The sequence below is a fragment of the Pseudonaja textilis genome, chromosome 13 (genome assembly GCF_049901715.1).
Source record: "Pseudonaja textilis isolate UNSWEBS1 chromosome 13, rPseTex1.2, whole genome shotgun sequence".
In the NCBI taxonomy this organism is placed as follows: Eukaryota; Metazoa; Chordata; class Lepidosauria; order Squamata; family Elapidae; genus Pseudonaja; species Pseudonaja textilis.
The window spans coordinates 15,253,430-15,273,258 of NC_142002.1; the positions used below are offsets into that span (position 1 = coordinate 15,253,430).

The 19,829-nt window shown below is 42.7% G+C and overlaps 1 long non-coding RNA gene across 1 annotated transcript in view; it reads left to right on the plus strand.

The window, feature by feature from the left end:
- Window positions 1–19,829, plus strand: part of LOC148124731 (uncharacterized) — a 116,100-nt gene that overhangs the window by 75,215 nt on the left and 21,056 nt on the right. Inside the window, exon 2 of the long non-coding RNA XR_015745156.1 lies at window positions 6,051–6,197. This is a non-coding gene — a long non-coding RNA (uncharacterized LOC148124731). The remainder of the gene's footprint in view (window positions 1–6,050; window positions 6,198–19,829) is intronic.

Consider the following 19,829-nt stretch of genomic DNA (forward strand, 5'->3'; position numbering starts at 1 on the left):
AAATGTGGGGAAGAATATCCTGGAAAATCCCCATGGAAAATGCTACCTATCGCAGCCACCAAGAAAGGCTTTCTGAAAACGAGCATAAGGTTTCGCCCCAACCCGCTCGTTGAGGAAACCTTTGGCCCCAGCGAAGTTTAGATTTCACTCGTGACCCAACTGAGCAAATGTCTCCAGCTGCAAACAGCTGTGAAGTCTTCACTTAATTACATCCACAAGCTTTTTTTTCATGGGGAGGAAAGCTGATTGAAGTTGCTGTGGGAGGCTGGTGTATCATGTAAGGCAACCAAGCCAGGAAATTAAAAGGCTATCCCTCTGGCCTGGGTTAAACACTTTCTCTCTCTCTCTCTCCCTTAAAAGGATCTCACAGAGATGTCAACCTCTCCTGAATTTCTTGGTTTTGTCAAGATGGGATTGTTGCCCTAAGTAGAAAACAAGCTTTTTAAAGTCTTAAGTGCTTTCTTTCCATCAAAAGTCCGTTTAAATCAAAACGATTGCATAATTATAAAATGGCCTGTAAAGCTAGGATATGTTTTGCTTAGTTCTGGCTATCTGAACCTGCAGTTGTGACATGTAAATGATGTTTAAACATGTAACACATAAGTACAGCCAATTTGGGTTTATTTGCTAAACCATAGTTAAGCTAGCTACAGCTTAGTGTCACCTGTGAGCCCCAAACACTGTACTCCACTTTTAGGGGTAATACAATGAGAAATCCTTCAGAGAGAATCGTATTAACAAGATCAGGGCTACCAGCTGCAGTTGCAAAACGTCAGACAAGCACAAGATGGCAGCAGAAATCAGTATTTCCCCACTCTTGCCTCTTTACTGCCACCTAACGGTCATCTATATTTTCACAGTCCAGAAATAGAGTGTTAATCAAATACAACTGCACAACTGCAACCATTTTCTGAAAGGTTCTTAAAGCTTTCAAAGAAAAAAAAAGTGCATTTCCCAAGCCAGTCCTATTTTCCCAGTTTGAGCTACCTTCTCCCTGGTAATTAATCCACTATAGACATGGCATATCAGTCATTAATCAACTATACAAACAGCATATTAATGAAGCTATCAGAGGAATTCAGAAGCCCATCACATCTGGTAAACACTATCCTGTGCTTCGGAGAAGCAATAGAACTGTGAGGTTCCTAGTCTTTCTGCCGTAAAATGCAATATCTTTCTACGTGAATTGCCTACTTCCGTATTCTCAGAAGTGATTTCTCCACAAATAAACTCCGATGGCTAACGGGAACATCCGTAGAATAACTTGCCTCAGAGAAGCTTAGAACCTTGTGAGTGTCTCAAAACCTTTTCCAGGCAACTGTTGGGTGATGCCTACGTACTTCTAACAATATTCCATTGTATGTGACTTACCTGAAAAGTTCAACAGCAGGGGATATTTTTAAAAGCCTATTCACGGAGGACAGCCTACCCCCGAAGAAGATGGAAAACAGTTACTCAGCTCTGAAAGGTTAAAAACTGTTTTCCACATGATGTTTTTACAACAAGCCACAATTCAGTCCTGTGCCTGGAATGTCATCAGAGAGGGACGAATGGACCTTTTTCCAACTAGGCTAAAAATCCACCCATCGTTCAGGAGAGCAGACTAAAAATCTGCCTTTGGAGTATTTTTAAGTTTCCAGAAATTGTGGGGGTGAATAGGGGGCAGTGGCTCCCCCTTCAAATATCCCAAACATTTGGAAACCTTTCATATTTTTTATCTGATAAAATATTTGGGGTTGAGCCAAACCTTGCAGGCTGCATTCTGAGTCCCCATTCACAATAACTCCATTCAGCGGAGGTTAGAGAGGGAAGATTAACTCTTTCAAATCCCCTTAGATTTCCTTGTAAACAGTTGAGTAGAGGCAGCCCTCGGCCTACAACAATTCATTTAGTGTCTGTTCAAAGTTACAACGGCACTGGAAAAAGTGACTTATGAACGTTTGTCACACTTACAACCAGGGGTGGGATTCAGACGGTTCGGGGAGGTTCGAGCAAACTGGATGTTAAATTTACATCTGGTTCATTTTTCTCTTGTGTAAAAGCTTGTATTAATCTAGAACCTATGGAAAGAATATGTGATGAAACTGCAAATCTGACAGATAAAAGAATTAAAAGGTAATAAGTATGAAGATATCGGAATAGGGTAATATAGGTTATTAAGAGGAAGGGGGGGACATAGATAATTTTTATTAGGTGAATGGATATTGTTATTTTTTATCTTTAAAAGAAATATTAATGTTTAAAAAATATACTTGAAAATAATTGAAATGAACTGAGAGGATCTTTAGATTGAGATTAATATCAGAGGCCAGGAATAATTTATTTGTTCTTTTCTTCTGTAAAAGTTGGAATGGAAAAGGTAATAATAGAATTGTTAAAATTGGATAAGATAGGAAGTTGAATGTAAAAAAAATGAATATATAACCATGTCATATTTGCATGTGAAAGTGGTGACCCGGAATTATGTTTTCCACTGAAAAGAGCTTTTTTGTTTTGCATCTATGTGAAAAACTGAATAAAACTTGTTTAAAAAAAATTACATCTGGTTCGCTGGACTGGTAGTTGGACCAACCGGATGGCCCTGCTCACCCCACCCCAAGACTCTCCACGCAGCCTGTTTGGGATGCAGATAAGTGCAGGGTCCGCGTGGAGGCTCTGGGAGGGGAAAATATGACCCGCAGGGAAGTTCTGGAAGTCCGAAAACGGGCCTGTTTCCGGCTTCTGGAGCCTGGGGGAGGCTGTTTTCATCCCTGGACTCTGCAGAAGCCGAAAAATGACCCTTCCAGAAGTTCCACTAGGCCACGCCCACCATGGCCACAGCCACCCACAGCAACTGGGCAGAGTACCGGTTGTTGGGATTTTTGAATCCTACTCCTGCTTATGACCGTTACAGCATCCCCATGGTCATCTGATTTACATTCGGATACTCGACGACTGATTCACATTTACGGAGGTTGTGGTATCCCAGGGTCATATGGTCCCTTTTTGTGACCTGACAAGCGCAGTCAATGCGGAATCCGGATTCTCTGAACAACCGAGGGATTAACTCGACAACGGCCCTTAACAACCGCGGCAAGGAAGGTCGTAAAAATGGAGCAAAACTCAACTTAACAAATGTCTCATTCAGCGACAGAAATTTTGGCCTCTATGGTGGTCTTAAGTCGAGGATTATCTGTCGTTTAAAATTCTGTCGGTCCGTTTTGTAAGGGATGGGAAATTAATATTTATCATTGGGTTTATCAGTATTCGACTAGGAAAGATGTTGTGTGTGTGTATATATATATATATCAATATTGATTTTTTTCCAAGACACTTGTTCTTTTTAATGTCTTGTTTGTCTTTTTATTTTTAATATTTTGCTGTTTTGTATTTTAACTTTCCTTGAATAAACTAAACACTAGTGCAATTTTTTTTAAAAAAAGGATTTCAATCTCCTAGATGACTTGAGAGATTCTGGTTCCGATCTAGCAATGTTGGAGAGGTTGGGAGGTTCGTTCAAGTCAGAAAACAGGTACACACATAAAGCCAATCCAGGAACAGCCTGACAGCGGCTGAAAAAAGCTGCACAGTCCCAGCAGATTTCCCTTTGCAGCAGTGAGGAATGCAAGCGTAATAATTCCCCCTCAGTGGGAGAGTCACAGAGATTGTGTTTATGTGTCAACAGTGAATTGGGCTGCTTTTAGTGGAAAATCATTTTATATTTTCATGGCTTTTTATGCAATAGGCAAATGGCCCCGTTTCAAAGCCAACCCAGTTTGGAGGCTGCTCGAAAAGGACAATAGGAACCCATTTTTCTCTCAAGCAAAAAAAAATAAAATAAAAGAAGGTGACTGTTTAGAAGAAGAATAAATAAGATGGGTAGAAGCTGGTACAGATAATAGATAAGGAGAATATGCAGGCAAGATGCACCCAGTCTTGTCCCAGACCTATAACATGCAGGCTACTAAAAAGACTGATTTTTACACTTACTACATTATTATTACCAAAGGGAAGTGATGGATCAGCGGTTCAAGGCGGTGAGCTTGTCAGTTGGAAAGCTGACAGCCCGGGTTTGAGATCTGAGTGCTGTGCAATGAGTAAGCTCTGGTTCCTTGCTCCAGCTCCTGCCTGCCTAGCAATTTGAAAGCATGCATATGCAAGAAGATAAAATAGCTGCCATTTTGGTGGGAAGGCAACAGTGTTCCCTGTATCTTTGGCATATAGCCATGCTGGCTACTTGACCATGGAAAATGTCTTCGGACAACACTGGCTCTCTCGGCCAAGAAACGGAGATGAGCATTGTGCCTTAGAGTTGCACACAACTAGACAGGGAAATCTTTACGTTTTTATAATTATTACCGGCATTTTTATTGTGCATGTGTGGGTATACATAGACATATATACGCATAATAAAAGCACACCCAGAATCACCTCACTGCAAACTTAATAAATAAATAAAACAAACTTAATAAATAAAATTAATCTCCACCGATCATTCCTCCCCCACTAAATTTTGGGGCGGATCACCAGTGGCCCAGCCACCGTGGTGGGAAACCACTCATCTGGAGCAACAATGGGTAAAGTGAAGCCCTCCAGATATTAATTCCCAGAAGAATTAGCAGCAAACCAAGATAACAGTTGTCATCTATCGACCTATGTTCTAGACTCTCTCAAACACATAAAACCAGTGGTGGGATTCAAATAATTTAACAACTGGTTCTCTGCCCTAATGATTTCTTCCAACAACCAGTTCACCAAACTGCTCCAAAGTTAACAACCGGTTCTCCTAAAATGGTGCGAACTGGCTGAATCCCACCACTGCATAAAATGCGTTTCAAACGTTGTATGGAGATACCATCGAAGCTTAGCGTCGGGTGGATCTCCACATAACATGCTGGTGTGGAGCTCCAACTAAAAACATCCTATGAATTCTTTCTGGAGGGTTGTACTAAAATACTTGGGCTTCATTCAGAACAGAATAACAAGTTGGAAAGGACCTTCTTGTAGAACTTTCTGCTCAAGAAGGAGACTCTAGAATCTATACAATTTCAGACAAATGGCTGTCCAGTATCTTCTTAAAAACCTCTCGTGATGTAGCATCCACAACTTCTGAAGGGAAGCCATGCCACTGGTTAATTGTCCTCACTGTTAGGAAGTTTCACCTTAGTTCTTGGTTGCTTCTCTCTTTGATGAGTTTCCACCCATTGCTTCTTGTCCTGCCTTCTAGGGCTTTGCAGAATAGCTTGACTCCCTCTTCTTTGTGGCAGCCCCTGAGATATCGGAACACTGCTATCATGTCACCCTTAATCTTTCTTTTTGTTAAACAAGACATACCCAGTTCCAGCAACCATTCTTTATATGTTTAGCCTCTAGTCCCCCTAATCATCTTTGTTGCTTTTCTCTGCACCCTGAATCGATGCAAGACACTTCCTAATGCCTCCCTGAAAGACAAAGCTGAAGATAAAGAAAAAAAATGAATTTTTGATCCCTTTGCTATGTTGGGCTTGGCTTTTACCATTGTGTATTTACAAAGAGAAAGCTAAAGACTGAAGAGTCAGTTTTGCTATTTAGAGAAATCGGGTGGAGAGCAACTGTTTGTTGATCAAGCCAAACAGGTAAGGACATGTTCGAATGCATTCTTTCCCTTATAACCTGCTCCCTCGCTACCTCCTTTATAGACACCTGTTATTATTCACAGGCACTTTGAATTTTGGCCTGGGTCACCCGGTGTATTTCCAAGCAGCTATGGAATGTTAAGATTGTGGCCTAGCCTATTATTTCAGTTAAAAGAATTTCTTTTTTTTTTTAAAGGCCTCTTGTATCCTGGATTCATTGAAGTTTGTCTTTCCTTTTCTTTCCTCAGTAACGACTTATGACCTTTCCTGAAGTTGCTCATTTCTCATGTCTTCACTTTTTGTCTTCTGTTTCTGCTCTGCAAACCAAACTCGCTTTGAAATGTGGAAAAAGGATCCATCCACTTTAAACTTGTCTGTGGGATTGACAAAACTCAACCTATTTCAATTTTGGCTCCTTCCTAGTCCTTATTGCAAATGTTAGGAATTAAACCTTAGACTGTCTAAGTCAGGGGTGTCCAACCTTGGCAACTTTAAGACTTGTGGACTTCAACTCCCAGAATTCCTCAGCCTGCTGGCTGAAGAATTCTGGGAGTTGAAGTCCACAAGTCTTAAAGTTGCCAAGGTTGGACACCCCTGGTCTAAGTCCATGCTTGGCCCTCACTCTTCACTCTGCTTCAGCAGTTTATTCTATCCCAACTACTTAGAAGCTTGTAACTTGGGTTCTTCTTTCATGATGTGTTGAATGATAGTAGAGTTATTGCCAAAAATGCTCAAGAAGCAGCAGCCTACTTATATCTCACATTTACTAAAGAAGATGCATCTTCTAATATGATGCTTCTAATATATGGTAGATGCATGACCTGGGGGAAAAAATCTTAGAAGCAACATACAAATTGTAACTAAATAAAACTTCAGGATTCACTCATATATTCATTTATGCTAAGCTCTGGCTGATCCAAGAAATGGATGGAGCTATTTAAGTCACGGAATCCAACCTTCTGCGTAAGGCAGGAATCCAAACCAAACCTATCAAATCTGAACTGCAGAAACTCAGACGACCAGTAGATGGCAGCCTATAAAAAGGCTAACTATTTGTTGCACTCTAGTGGTCCTTCAAATTGTTGCAACCCAAATCTGGTACCTAAATTAAAGCATTCTTTTACGGATGGCAATCAAGCTATCATGTCAACATATCCAGTGCCCTACATTAATGTTGACATGTCACTATGTACTGAAAATAAAGTTCTTACCTATTGCTCAAGTCTATCCCGAATAGACAAGGCTGAAAACCATTCTGAAATAAATCCCAAAGTTGGTCCAACTTGATTTCCAGGGCTAAAAACTGATAGAAATGGAAGCTTTCTATGAATGACCATCTCTTTTTGGAAAGATTCCTAGGAAGGTACAGTAGATGTTGCTCTGAATGAAGCTAGCAGAATTATTACAGGACACCTTAAACCTATCCCTCTAGATAAGATCTACTACCTAGATAAGATCCACCACCTAGTCCCACCTGCTGTTCATACAGAAGAAGCAGGAGAGAGAGGGAGGGAGGGAGAGACTCAGATCATTAATATCTAGACAATCTCCTATGGCCTACAACCAGTTCGTCAGTGTGTCTCTGGAGATTCTCAGTCATCCAGGTCATAGTTACCCCAAGACCCGGATGACTGAGGAAGCTTCTTGGATAAGAAGCAAAACATCTTCAAAGAAAAACAAGAAAGTCCAGTTGCCTCTTGAAAACACACCTTTGGGACTGTTCATCAGAGATCAAAATCTAGAAAAAGCTTCCTTAGGTTGATAGAAGACTTTGAAAGCAGAGTAGATCTATGGAAAGTTACAAAGAACCAAAATTGGATAGAACCAAGAGGGAAGCTGGAACCTGTGTCTGGGGAAAACTGGGAAGTATAGAAGTCATTGAACAGACAGCCCATGGGTACAAGATCCAGAGACACTCTGAAGAACTGGGGCTATCCAGTTACTTCTGCTCTTTGCGATTGTGTTGACATGCAGACAATAACACATACGTTATACCTGTTCCTTGTTCCCTGATCAGTATATATTTGAGGACCTCACGGCAATATGATGAAACACAATTTATGTGGCCAGTGTCTGGGCAAAATCTGTTTAATTTGTACGTATTTTAATCTTCTTGCTTATATTTTAAATTTTATGTCATATAGCCACCCTTATTTTAATTGTGAGGCTTCTGACACGGACAAACAAACAAATCAAAAGTGAGGGATCGGAGTAAACATTTTCTAAAGGGGTAGAAAAAATAAAATAGTGATCACGATCTGGACCCATAGCAAGGTTGCTCACAGTGAAATTGGAAATCCGGGAGGCACTAGCATTTTCTGATATCTTGATGAGGTTGGTATTTTGTTTCTAGCCACTTTCCTTCTTTCCAGCACTGATGGGCAAGAGTCTTCTGAATTTTTTGAAGTACTCTTCATTCCTAATCTGTAATTACTCCATCAGTCATTTCCTCCTGGGTTTGTTAAGGGCACGCTGTGCAAATCTAAAGAAAATTAATGAAAGACCCAGAATTTCCTTCGCGTACTTTGAAACCCAGCATTTTATTCACTTAGGGTGGTGCCAGTTTTCCTGAAATGTAAATAAGGTTAATGGGATGCACGGAGAATCTAGAAGAATGTAGAATTCCTTTACTTTTTTTTTCTTGTGCGCGTAAGAAAATCCCGTGGCTTTTTGCAGAAAACGCATTCCATAGCTAAACTGATTTCCAGCCTCGGTAAAGAGAAACAGACATGTAAAATTGGCACGCGTTTATTTCATTTCTAACATTTGAACCCAGTCTTCCCTTGCTGGAGGCATCTGTGGGTTTCCTTTCTTGCAAGCATCCTTCTGATCCTCACAGACAAATCTTACCCGTCGGACTAGGTTGAAAAACCGAGCTTTGCCCTTTAACGAATGAAGACGAAAAATGTACACGTCCCAGGATAACGTTGCAGGATCCAATCTGGGTCAGTCAGGGGAAACAGAGGTTTTGACTCCTGAGCTTTCGGAATTTCTCTCTAGCACAATAGACCCCAACCTTTTCAGTACCAGGCAGAGGTGGTATTCAGCAGGTTCCGACCAGTTCTGGAGAAGCAGTAGCGGAAATTTTGAGTAGTTCGGAGAACCGGCAAATCCCACCTCTGACTGGCCCCGCCCCATCTATTCTCTGCCTCCCATTGAGTCTCAGCTGATTGGCTGGGTCTCCTTTGGTTGCCCTTCACAGGAGAACGGAGCTGGAAAGCAGGTTAGTGGGGTGGGGAGGGAATGGGGATTTTGCAGTATCCTTCCCCTGCCATGCCCACCAAGCCACACCACGCCCACCAAGCCACGCCCACAGAACCGGTAGTAAACATTTTTGAATCCCACCATTGGTAGGGACCAGTTCCATGGAGAAAGGTTTTTCTGTGGACTGGAGGGAGAGAAGAGAGAAGGAAAAGAGAGAAGGAAAAGGAGGAACAAGAAGAAGAAGAAGAAGAAAGAACAAAGGGAACAACAAGAACTATGACAACCTCAACAAGTACAGAAAAGACAGTATGAATCAAGAAGAAATAAAACTCTTGTGTTAAAAGATTATTAGCAAAAGACAAAATGTGGCTATTTTCTTCACTGATATAATTTTCAAAGGATTTCAGTGTTCCTGGAAGGTGATTAAAGGCACGTTATACACCTTTCTGATCAAGCCCCACCACCATAAAGAAATCCCAGAATAGGTACAGGTATGGATCAGGTATGGCACCAGAATAAGTCAAAGAAGGAGTGCAAGATTGGAAGGCATGGAGGAACCTGGCCCACAGAATCACCACGAGTCGGACACGACAGAATCGATCCTATCCCCACCACCACCATGGATCAGGCAAGGGTCTTCTGTTATTCTAGATTTTGGGGAGATGTTGTGTTATGTCTCTTTAAGGGATTATGCTCTCATTCCTGGATGGTTTCTTGTCTCAAAAACAGGAGGAAATCACTACCAATTTTGGCAATTGTGGTTGGAGGTGGAAGGAGATCTGGAGCCATCGCCTCCCTCTTGCTTTTTTTATTTTGTGTTTGTCCAAGATGACTGATTGGACTTCAGTTTCTCCTTCGAGAAGGTCTTCCAAAAAGGCCTCGAGGTTCCTGAAAAGAAATGCAGGTTCCTGCGATCATCCGCCTCGTCTCAAAAACCCCCAGGCTGATAGCGAGCAATGTTTTGTCTGCGCACATTCTCCAAACCGAGGGCACATTCCAGAACAGAACTGAAACTCAGAGGTGGTGGTGGAGAGACAACCGATGTAGAGAAGATAATTGAAGGCAGAAAGCAAATGTGGGTAAACTTCGTGGGTTATGGGGTGGGGTAGAAACAAGGAGAGAGAAGCACATCTATTGGTGCTCCGGGAAAGAATTCACCACTGGAATGTACAGTATGTAGCGGTTTTTGATTAACTTCCATCCTGACCAGCAAAGAGCAAGCAATGATTACTAGGAACTTGCAGGCTGAATGGATTGAGCAAAAATCCTAAAACGGAACGGAGAGCCGCTACGATTTCAGAGCTGCGAGGAAATATCAATCAATCAATCAATCAGTTTATTACAGTCTTAGACCAGAGATCAAAAAGAAAGAAAAACACTCAGTAAATATACCATTAAAAATTCTACAATTAAGATAAAATCCAGTTTGTCACTTATACATGCTCCAACTATGCTGAAATTACTATCCATAAACTGTGCAGCCTGTTGTAGATTCGACGCTAAAAGGGAAGACACTAAGCAGGGCAATTTATTCTATAACATAACTACGGTGGAGACGACACGTGTTTGCGATGAATCTTCGGTGCTGCTGTGCAGAATCTGGCCACCCGCACTGTAGTTATGGACGGTTCGTTGGACAGAGGTGGTCTTCAGCTGGTTCTGGCCAGTTTGGGACAACCGGTAGCGGAACTTTTGAGTAGTTCAGAGAACCAGCAAATCCCACCTCTGACTGGCCCCACCCCCATCTAGTCTCCGCCTCCCAAGTCCCATCTGATTGGCTGGGTCTTCTTTGGTTGCCCTGCCCAGGAGAACGGAGCTGGAAAGTAGGTTAGTGGGGTGGGGATTGAATGGGATTTTGCAGTAACTTTCCCTCAGAAGTGGGGAGAGAATGGGGATTTTGTAGTATCTTTCCCCTGCCACACCCACCAAACCACACCACGCCCACCAAGCCACGCCCACAGAACCGCTAGTAAAAAAAATAAATGAATACCACCACTGGTATCGGAGCGGACAGAAAACCTAGCAGGTATTGGCAGAATATGTTTTTTCCCTTATCTCTGTGTGAAAGGAACAACTAAGGAACATGTTGCAGACAGTCTGCACCTCTCCTGAGTCACAGGAGGAACAGCGTCTTTCCGTCAATGGTATCTGCTATGAAATAAATGATCAGTGGGTATTCTTAACGAGAATCTGTGGCCCCGAAATGAGAAGGCAACACATGGAGATGCACAAAACCCAAAATAGCTATGAAGGCGAGCTAGAAGTATCTCTGGTGGTTTGACACCTTATCCAAACCAAAATAAGCGAATGCAGATGCACAGAAGAAGAACGTTGGCTGGTGTTCATAGGGCCTGGAGACTAAGACGTAGGAAGAGCGGTTACAGGAACGAGGTATGGCTAGTCTAGAGAAAAGAAGGGCTAGGGGGTGACATGATAGCCGTGTTCCAGTATTTGAGGGGTTGTCACAAAGAAGAGGGAGGGTAGCCTGTTTTCCAAAGCATCAGAAGGCAGCACAAGAAGCCACAGATGGAAACTAATCAAGGAGAGAAGCAACCTAGAACGAAGGGGAACTTTCATAATAGCGAGGACAATTAACCAGTGGAAGGATTTGCCTTCAGAAGTTATGGGCGCTCCATTACTGGAGGATTTTAAGAAGAGACTGTTTGAGCAGGGGGATGGAATAGACAGCCTCCAAAATCCCTTCCACCTCGATTGCTCGATTATTTTGTATTAAATAGAAAGCACTGGTGATTCACCCCAATGGCCATCTTGTATCCCATAATCACCCAACAGACGCCTCTACGAAGCTCTCAAGGGGGAGACCAAAGCCAGGATCTACTGCCCCATCCAATGGCTCTTTCCATTACAAAGGAGAGTGACCTATAGGAGCAAAAGCTCTCGGGCAGACTTAGATCTAACGTAAGCATTATCTCAAATGTATTGCAGTTCATGGACCGTGTTAGATACGGCATTAACCAACGGAGTTTCTCATTTAACAGCATTTTATGTATGGTTAACCATAGCATGCAACCTTCATTGGCCTTTGACCGCAGTGGATAAACTCAACTGTGAGAGTTGGAAGCACTTCCCTTGCCTGAATCATAAATAAACTATCTCTGTTGTATGGATGCTGTAGAGGAACAGACGGTGAGAGGTACTGTTGCAACCCCAGCCCCCAAGTGCCCAAAATATAATTAGGAACCCTCCTGAGTAAATATGGCTTGACCTCCAAATGAGCATTAAGCAACTGGGAACTTTCCATATGCAACGCGCCAGATGGTTCAAAGCAAGCTTTACTAGTTGGGCTAAACCCGGCTGTCAGAAAGTAGCTTGTGTGTGTTGGATGAAAGTTCCCTAGCGATGCAATTTTATGACAGTCTTCTTCTGAAGTGAGCCTGCCTCAATTCAGTGGGTCTGTTTTTTGATGTGAATGGAATGGCAATCTTAGGTGCTTGTGTAACATAACACACACGCACACCCGGCTTCTGTTGCTGGCAGAACCAAAGCATACACCATTGTGCATGCCCTATCCACACATGGTCCCTGATCAAAGAAAATATTCGTGGAATAATAGAACGAGGGAGAGAGAGAGAGAGAGAGAGGAAGGTAGTTAAACCCACCTCTTTTTCAGCTACTACATGGAGTTTTCATGTAGTAAAACAAGATGGTGTTCTACCGTGAAGCCATTTCGGGCCAGCCTGAGATATTAGTAACCTGGTTTCACTTTAGAACGTATATATCAGGGGTGTCCAACTTTGGCAACTTTAAGATCTGTGGACTTAAGTATTTTATTTATTATTGTTATATATATATACTTTCTCTTTAAGAACCTAGTGCGTATTTTAAGAATGTACCAAGCAGAATTTGACTGGAAGTTATGTGTTATATTGAATGTTATAATTGTAAAGGCATAAATTGAAGTTTAAATAAGAGTTGAATGGACAAAAATTAAAAGATACAAAGGTGTCATACTCCAATCAGTAATTACATGAGAAAATATTGTTTAATGAGAAAAGAAAATATGAAATTGAAACAGGACAGACAAAAGTATAAATATAATGATTAGAAAGATATTGAAACTTAAAAAAAGATATATATATAATTGAATTTAGAAAGGAATTAAATAATTAAAAACAAGGTTGAGAAAACTAAGGGAAGGGAAAAATTATTGAGAAAATGTTAAAATAGTAATAAGATATGGAATAGAATGCAAAGATGAATATGAAATTGAGTTTGTGCCTGTATGGAGAAGTGATAACCTGGGACCGTGCTATTCTCAAAAAAAGGTATTTTATTTGTATTATGTTTTGTGAAAACCCAAATAAAATTTTTACAAAAAAAATAAATCTGTGGACTTCAACTCACAGAATTCCTCAGCCAGGCAGCCAGCCCAATGTGTGAGGGTAGCAGGCTAATTTAGACAACTATTTTGCACACAAAGCTAACTTCCAATGGCTCTGGGACAGTGGTGGCTAACCTTTTTGGGCTCCCGTGCCAAAAATTGCGTGTGCACATCTGCAGGGGGCGTGGGAGGCCCTGCGCGCATTGCCTTCTGGGTGCTGGGATACGAGCACACATGCAATTTTCGGCATGGGAGCCAGGGGTGGGATTGTCCCAGTTTGCACCTATTTGCTAGAACCGGTTGTTAACGTTCTAAGCAGTTCAGAGAACCCGTTGCTAGAAGAAATTACTGGCCTAATCCTGTAAGGAAGGCAGGAAGGAAACATTCTGGTGTTGCTTACAGAAACTGTCTCTCCGTTAACCCTTGTTACATTCTTGGCAGGACTAGACTTCCTGTCTCTGGAACTTCTCTGGAGGTTTTCTTTCCTCCTTTGCTGGTACTTTGCTTGTGTGAAGTGACCATTCAAAGTTACAATGTCACTAAAAAAAGTGACATGACCATTTTTCACACTTACGACTGTTGCAGCATCCCCACAGTCATGAGAGGCCAAGCGAGGAGATGCGTGCTTCGATGTGATATTGAGTTGGCCACACCCAGTCCGTCACAGGACCACCAAGCCATGTCCACCCAGTTCACAGGACCACCAAGCCACGCCCACCACCTAAGCCATGCCCACAGAACAGGTTGTTAAAAAATTTGAATCCCAGCTGACGGGAGCCCCAAAAGGTTAGCTACCACTGTCCCAGAGCCCTCTCACACACACACCACACATCTCTGTGCATGCTTGTGCACCTCCTGCATCTCCCCGCTCGCCTGTACATGCGTGCCAGATAACTGCCAATCAGCTGGCAGGCAGGCATGTGCAGTGGGGCTCTTCCGGGCAACCTCTCATGTGCCACTTCTGGCAAACATGCTCTTGGTTTGCCATCATGGCTCTAGGAACTTGCCCCTGCCAACTCGCTACCGGTGACTTGCTTCAGTAAAACTCCCTGCAGGACAATGCGACACCATTATCATTTCATCTGATTTATCCAGGGGTGGGATTCAAATTTTTTAACAGCCGGTTCTATGGGTGTGGCTTAGGTGGTGGGCGTGGCTTGGTGGTCATGTGACCGGGTGGACATGGCTTGGTGGTCATGTTATTGGCTGGGCGTGGCCAACTCAATATCAGGGCTCATATCGAGGCACACATCTCCTCGCCTGGCCTCTCATGGCTGCGGGGATGCTGCAACAGTCGTAAGTGTGAAAAAGGGTCATAAGTCACTTTTTTCAGTGCCATTGTAACTGAATGGTCACTCCACACAAGCAAAGTACCAGCAAAGGAGTGGGGGGAAAACTCCAGAGAAGTTCCTGAGACAGGAAGTCTAGTCCTGCCAAGAATGTAATAAGGGTTAACGGAGAGGCAGTTTCTGTAAGCAACACCAGAATGTTTCCTTCCTGCCTTCCTTACAGGATTAGGCCAGTAATTTCTTCTAACAACCAGTTCTGCTAACTGCTTAGAATGTTAACAACCGGTTCTAGCGAATGGTGCAAACTGGTAGAATCCCACCCCTGAATTTATCATTGTGGTGACCACGTTTTTGCCGAAATTACTGTAACTTTTCTATTTCTAGATTGATTTTATTTCATTATTCTTGGCCAAGGTTCCCATTGAAATTAATGTAACTTTTGCATTTGTTGAGTTGGCCGCGGCGAGTTGGCCCATTCTACTTCCAACGCAGGAGAATACAAAATGGATCTTTTTACTCTTTGGAAATTATGACTGCTTGCTGCCTTCCTAGCATCCATGTTCTGATAGTGGTGTCCTGCCCAACAGTACCAGTGGCCGTGATGCCGCTGAGTGTCTCCAGCAGATTTGAAGCTCCTCTTTGAAGCTACCTTTCCACAGAGCAGGCTCCATCTTCAAAGGGTTCTCCTGGGAGGCTAACTATCATGCTAGGCCTTAATCCTGGCATTGGCTTAGCATGTTGCATGAACCCAACCACCACGATTTGGAAAGCCAAGGCTCATGACTTAGCAGTCACACCAAGTTTGGGGTGTTAAAAAACAACAACAACCACAACCCAATAAGTAGGACCTAGGAGTCCAGTTGCTGTGTTGAAGAGACGATAGTGCGGATCCTTCTTCGATTAAGGAGATCTGAGGAGATCAATCAAAGCGCCAAGAGGAATCAAGCCACCAAGCTCAGAAAGCACCAAGGTCCCCACAATTCAGAGATTCCCTAAGTCAGATCAGACGCCTCCAGCAGAATGAGGCCTTGTCCTAGACGCCAGCTGGAATCCTTCAGGACAGCCCTTGGCAGCTGTTGTATTCATTAGAACACTGAACTAATGATCAAGTCTCTACCTTTTTCTGAAGCTCAGATGGATTTTCAACCATGATTACATTTCACTAACTGGCAGCTGAGAAACAGAAGGACAGGAGAGACACCCCTCTCAGCTGCTAGCTTTGTGGGGCAGGGGGGGATGTTAAGGGCTCTTTACTTTCCAAATGTGAATGAGTACAGTGGCTGGGCGAGTTCAAAGTGTCTCAATGCACAAAGCAACAATGGGGCACTGGTGATTATGGGATGCCACACAGGACAGGACAGATCAAATGCTCAGCAGATGGTCGAGTGCTCCTGCGGAGTTTCTTGTTTCACGTTGTCTTTTTGACCTACCCAAACCACACCGTTTAACCAATTCCTTCCACAAAAATGCACTGGCAAACAACCGTCCTCCAGAGGCTTCAGGAAGTGGATTTTTGAGAATGCAGCAGTCTGGAGTCCTGGAGAGGCAAAAATTTAAGCCTTCTCTAAATCATCTGGAACTCTCACACTGGACATTGGCTTCCTTTCAGCTAAGAAATAGATGGGAACACAGGCATAGTGGTTTGTAAACCATGGGTTTAGGGCTCAGCCTGGTGCGCATCTCAGGTTTAACTATTCATTTGAGGGATAGGCCTGGACTTAGCTGTTGCGAAGCCATTCGATTTCTCAAGCCATTGGTGAAATTGAGGAGCAGGAAGTTTTGCAACCAGGAAGTGTTGTACTTTTAACAAATGGGGAAAGAGGAACATGTTAGAACAATAAGTGTTTACAAGCCCTGCATGAAAGCAAGGCATTCCCAGGGAATTTCCTCTAGTTTTTACTAGGAAAATGCATCAATTATATTGACACAGCATCCTTTGTCATCCCTTGTTAGGCATTATTTATTGAATTAACCCAAGTTAAGTCCGATTCATAGAACATGCTAAGCCATAAAACATGATACCTATTGCAGCTCTTTATAAGCTGGGTTCAAATGATCTGCTCAGCCTAGAACAAGCAACCTGTATTATAGGTTGACATGATATAGGAAGGAAGTGATTATTTCTGACTTCAGTGGGTTTGGGAAGATTAAAAAAAAAAACTTTGCCTAAAGATCTTGGTGGAAGCTTGGCATTGCCAAAAACGTTCTCAAGATTTTTTAAAAATGGGAAGGTGTTGAATTATGCCTTCCACCATACCTTCCTATTGGCCATACCTGCTCGACTAGTGTCCACGTTCCCTATTCTTGATTCCATGTAGAACTCATGGTCTAGTTGAAATCCAGGGGTTGATATTACTGATCATTTCAAGGACTGGCATGGTTGATTGAATTAAGTCACTAATGATGGTCAAAATACGTTGGTGGCACTTAATCATAATACCCCAGGATGGCAAGAGAAGGTGGGTATTCAGTACAAAATGAATTGACTAGGGCTTCTCACAGAAGCAACTCTTCCAGATCTAGTGTGGAGATGAGCTTCCAACTTGACTATCTTCCAATGGTGACTTGCAATTGCTACTAATTTTTCACCTTTGAGGCCATGGACAAAACCTTTGGTCTGGAGAAGCAGAATTGTGGGATAAGCTCTCTTCAATGAACTTCTTGAGTTTACCTACCTGTATCCAACTTCTGGGGCCATTGTGGTCTGATCTTCTCTAATCTGCTCTCCAGGTGTGTGGAACCTCAACATCCATAATGCTCCAACCATGCTACTATCACAATCAAAGCCCACGAGAACTAGTGGTCTCTCCTTCTGTCCAGGGGGTTTCAAATCAAGTATTTATTGGTGGTTTCCTAAAAAAATATTCAACAGCTTAGGAGCCAAAACAAAGCCTGCCTAATTTTATAGGTTAGAGAACAGGTCCCTCAAAGATTGGACCATCTGGAGCAAAACCAGAACCTCAGACCTTGAATGATCCCAATTTAGGTGAGGGGCATGGAGATTAGGGGCATAGAGGCTAAAACAAGTGAAGAATGGTTGCAGGAATTGGATATGTCTAGTGAAAAGAAGGGGTGATGTGATAGCAGTGTTCCAATATTTGAGGGGCTGCCACAAAGAAGAGTGGGTCAACTTATTTTGAAAAGCACCTGAAGGCAAAATGAGAAACAAATGGAATCTAATCAAGGAGAAACAACCTTAAGAAGAGACTGTACACAGCCGCTTTTCTAGAATGATGTAGGCCCGTGATGGCGAACCTATGGCACAGTGCCATGGCACAGAGGCTTCGGCGCACACAAGCTGCGGCAACCTTCACTCCGCGGCGCCCAGGCTGTGGCAGGCTTGGCTCCAGACTGGCCGCTGAAAGCCTCAACTGGGAGGCGATGCAGGTAAGCATTGGCAAGCATGGTCTGGGAGGCTGAAAGGCAAGGGGGATAACGGCGGTGCACATGGCGGGAGTGGTGGGGGGGCAGGGAGGTGGTGGGGGGCGCGCATTGCCTTCTGGCACATTTTTTGGCACAGGAGCCCAAAAAGGTTAACCACCACTGGTGTAGGCTCTCCTGCCTGAGCAGCAGATTGGACTAAAAGATCTCCAAGGTTCCTTCCAACTCTTATTCAGTTCATTCATCGCTTTGGGTTTTTGAAGAAAAAGAAGGGGCATTTTACTGTGGGCCTCCTCCTGGATAAAAGACCACGGTGATGAGAAATGGCTCCATTTCTTGAACCCAAGATGCCCTCAAACTATTTGATCTTTGACACGACCCAAAGTTCATTTCCAGATTTCTCTTAAAGGATGTTTCTAACTTTTTAAAAAAATCAATCCAATGAGAAATTGGGTTCCTGCCAAGCAATGTGCTAACCTCCAGCCTGATCTTTATTTCCAAGAAACCGTCTCAGGCTCCTCCTTGTACCCTCCAGGCCTTTTTAGGAAATAAAAAGGAAATAAAATATAGCTGTAATCAAGGGCTCTGTTTGAAAGAAAACAAAATAATTTGGTGTTTTCTTGGGCAACTTGCAAGGATAGTAGAGGATTCAATGTCTATGCATTGGTCTCATTGATCCAAGGTTGTCCCAAAGACTGTTTTTTTTCAAAAGGCAACTGGAGTTTGTTTTTCCTTGAAGATGTTTCGCTCCTCACCCAAGAAGCTTCTTTAGTCCTTCAGGATTCAACGTCCTACTTTGCTTTCTGCTACACGAAAGCTGGGCTGGCCGGGCCCACCATGAAAGCCACAATATGAAAGCCAATATGAAAGCGCAAGTGCGCTCACAAACTAGCTTCCCAAATCCCCCTCTCCCATTGGACACCTCTACTACAGAAACCAGCTGTCGTCTGTCCTACCCCTGAATCTACCGCCCATCCTAACATAATGCTCTCATTCCAACACAACAGAAATTATGCCGGGAGTGGGGAAGGGTGTGGAGTTCCTTATTCCTGTTCTATCTAGGTTTACAATGGGAGTTGGCTGTTCAGAAATAATCACAAGGTCATGCTAGATTAAACACAGGAACTCTCTAAAGTGGGTGTGTTGATACAGGCTACAATCCTGAAAGATGAGGTCCAAAGCAGAAGACTTTACTTGAACATGGGGTGGCTTTCACCTTTAAGAGAGAAATTCTCCCCTCACATCTACAGACAGACGACTCTAGATCTATAACATCAGAGCTGCCCTGCAACCTTCACTCATCTTAAGAGGTGTATGTGTGCTTAGATAGTAGATAGAATGAGAGATAGAATGATAGAAGATAGAGATATAGAGATATAGATAGAAGAGATAGATGGGATGATGGATGGATGGATGGATTGGTAGATAGGTAGGTTGATAGACAGATAGATATGATAGATAGATATGATAGATATGATAGATAGATAGATAGATAGATAGATAGATAGATAGATGATAGATAGATAGATAGATAGATAGATAGATAGATAGATAGATAGATAGATAGATAGATATAGATATAGCTAGAAAGATGATAGATAGGATAGATTCATCAATAGACTGCTTTCAGGTTGCCAAATAACATTCAACTTGCATTTCTTTCACTATAAACAGTAAAAAAAAAACCACCAACCAACCCTGGGACTTCACAGAGGGATAAAAATAGAAAACGAAAGTGCTCAAAGGTTCTTGGCTCCTCTAATTGCTTCCTTATTCACTTTTGACTGTACTCTCTGTAGACATTGTGTCAATACAAAATTAGATATATCTTGACTTTTGCAGTTGTGTATAACCTGTATAGCCAATGCAGACACAAAACACCGGACCTGCTGCTTTTAGTTTTGGTTTAAAGAGATGGTGCCTGCACATGTTCACCTTAGCTAAGGTATATACCAAAAGACATCCAAATGTCAATCTTCAATTCATGGCCTCTCAATACAAATTATGCCCCTGGCCAAA